The following is a 3,143-nucleotide window of genomic DNA, read 5'->3' as shown; positions in this document are numbered from 1 at the left end:
AAAGAACATTGGATATGGAACTAAACAAAGAGTACTCAAATGATGAAATACAAATGGCTAGTAAATTTCTATAGATCCTTAAACATTACAGTCTTTTTCTAGTGCTTTTAGTCACCCTCCAGGACATGACAGTAAAACCCTATTCCTAAATATACCACATACTTCATATTGGAACATGGAGAAATCAAGTTGATACTGGCCAGGAAGTTTCATCCCCATTGCCGAGCTTTCATATTGCTGAAAGGTCCTGCGCACAAAATTAACAAAACGTACTCATCTATATACCTTGCGAGCTATAAGGACTGCCAACATGTGACCACTGATGTAATAATGACATGAATGTTATTGGTGTAACTAACTACTTTCTTATTGAATTTAAGACTTACTTCAAGCAAGAAAAGTCATATCTGGCACTGTTACCAGATCCAAGAACCTATGGCTAGACAAGCCATAGACCCTGAGGGAGAGTCTACCATGGTTCTGTGTTTGCTCCCGAACACCCCCCCCCCAACATCCACTGCTAGGCTAGACTGCATTTGAGTGCTGGGCTCGAGAGAAGCTCAAATACACTGCTCAGGGGGTGTAAAAATGCAGCCCAAGATGTGGAAGGTTGAAGCTGGGGTTCCCTGGCTTTTAGATATCCAGTCAAACCATGCAGAGGAGTCGGAAACAGAGGGTCGGGGGTCCACAGGCCTGTGATGAGGAGTCTGAGGCCAGAGGCTCCCAAACTAGATGCTGCTGGGTCATGGGGAGTTGGGAACAGAGTTCTGCAGGCTGAGGAGCCCTGGGCTGGTGGGCATGGAGAGGATTTCTACAGGAGACTTAGACAGCACAGCTCTATAGACAAAGGCTTCCTCCATGCTTCCCAGGGTGGTTCTTGATGAAAGAGACAGTTCTTCATCCCAAACTGTTTATTGATTGATCATTGTGGAAAATGAGTACATACCACCTCCTCAGGATGGACCAGTGATTAAATACCTTTTGCAGGAAGGAATATCTGGGGAGGGAAGCTTATTGGATAAACACTCAGGACCTCATAAGCATGGAGAACTCGGTTCTGATCTACATGACCATAGGTCACATTCCTATGTAGGGAGTATGGTCACATGATAGGGGCCTGGTCAGAAACAAGTGAAGCTCCAACCATTACCTATGGGTTCTGGGACTTCCAACCTGCTAAACCTTACCAAGTTTCCGAGCATGGTCTACTGCTCCAGTCTACTACTTTAATTCTGCTAATTGTCATACTATTAAATTGACTCCTAATGACTTATGGCTGTACCCATAGTTTAATGCATATTTCAGTCTTCACCAAGATGTTTCTTTCTGCAGTAGGTAGTAATTAACATAGAGATCCACAACTTACCATGGTGCAGAAAAAAAAAAAGAGACTGTATAATATTCAATCCTAACTTGTATATTTATATCATATACCCTCTTCCCAAGTCTCAGGGTTCATTTTGGAAGAAGGCTATAAAAGTTGTTAAAGCCAGAGTAAGAAACATTTTTTTTCAGACACTGCAGTGTAGGGTCTGGCCAGCAGACCTATACAGTCGTGGGTTGCTTTGGACTGGAGACTGGACAGGACCTGTGGAAATAAACGGGCGGAGAAACAAAGAGAATGGACACTAAGAAAATTTATCAAGGCGAACTTTACTTGGGGGGAAATGAGTTTATATAGCAGACAGCAAAAATGAAATCACAACCATCAAGCTAGGCACAATGCATAACATAAACATGACACCAGACGAAGGGACACTGGCAGTCTGTTTAGCCAGCTAGGGCTTCAGTAGTTCCGCAGTTCAGACAGAAGTGAGCTGAGTGTCAGTCTTTGATCTCAGGAAGAGCTGCAACTTTTGTAGCCTATTGTCTTTCACCACAGGTGGGCAGCCTCAGTCCCAGGCTTGTCAGGCATTCTTTCCTTTTCAGGAGAGTTTCAGGCAGTCATGGAGGGAAGAACACACTGCGGGGCACTTTTACCTGTGAAGGAGGAGCTAGAGAAAGGACCTAAGGAGCTGAAGGGATTTGCAGCCCCATAGGAGGAACAACAATATGAACAAACCAGTAACCCCAGAGCTCACAGGGACTAAACCACCAACCAAAGAGTAAACATGGTGGGATTCCTGACTCCAGCAACATATATAGCAGAGGGTGGCCTTGTCGAACATCAATGGGAAGAGAGGCCCTTGGTCCTATGAAGGCTCTATGCCTCAGTATAGGGGAATGCCAGGGCCAGAAAGCTGGAGTGTGTGGGTTGGTGAGCAGGGGGAAGGAGGAGGGGATAGGGAGTTTTTGGGGGGAAGAATGAGGAAAAGGGATAACATTTGAAATGTAAATTTAAAAAATATGTAATAAAAATAAAAGACAGGTCCGGGCTGTGGTGGCACACGCCTTTAATCCCAGCACTTGGGAGGCAGAGACAGGCAGATTTCTGAGTTCGAGGCCAGCCTGGTCCACAGAGTAAGCTCCAGGACAGCCAGGGCTATACAGAGAAACTCTGTCTCGAAAAAACAAACAAACAAACAAACAAATAAATAAATAAATAAATAAATAAATATAAAAATAAAAAGACAATTTGTGCACCTCAGTGATGAAGAAATTTCATCTTTTTGTTTGTTTGTTTGTTTTGTATTTAGTAGAGTTTAAAATCTTGGCTCTTAGTATGGTACAAGCCCACATAAGAACAACTTTTAGACATTGGATTTCATTGTAATAAGGCTGTACTTCAATAAGCTTCACATCACCAAGGGATTTTACCCCCATTGTAGCTAAGCTGAGAGTTGACAGTTCTGCTGAGTTGAGGAATGAATTGTAGACAGGATTTTTGGATACAGACTTCCTGTTATGGTCAAAACTATTTGACTTGAATGAGTGAATTTATTCTCAGCCCACAGAGAACAGGTTATATTCATTTAAGAAATGGTGTAGGTATTAAGATGGTCTATCCATAAACTCATTCACCAACTGTTTCAATGTACAATGGTTCTGCTTGGAGGGTGGCACATACATTAGGTGTGGGTAAGAATCTGGTTCATTAGCTGTGAGAATCTGGAAAAGCATTCGTCTCAGAGAAAAAGTAGCTTATAAAGTCCTCTTCTTCAAACTTGATACAAGAGTTACAAATGTCAAGCAAAGCATTCAGT

This window comes from Mastomys coucha, unplaced genomic scaffold, assembly GCF_008632895.1.
Source record: "Mastomys coucha isolate ucsf_1 unplaced genomic scaffold, UCSF_Mcou_1 pScaffold7, whole genome shotgun sequence".
NCBI lineage: Eukaryota > Metazoa > Chordata > Mammalia > Rodentia > Muridae > Mastomys > Mastomys coucha.
Note: the sequence above shows the minus strand (reverse complement) of the source record.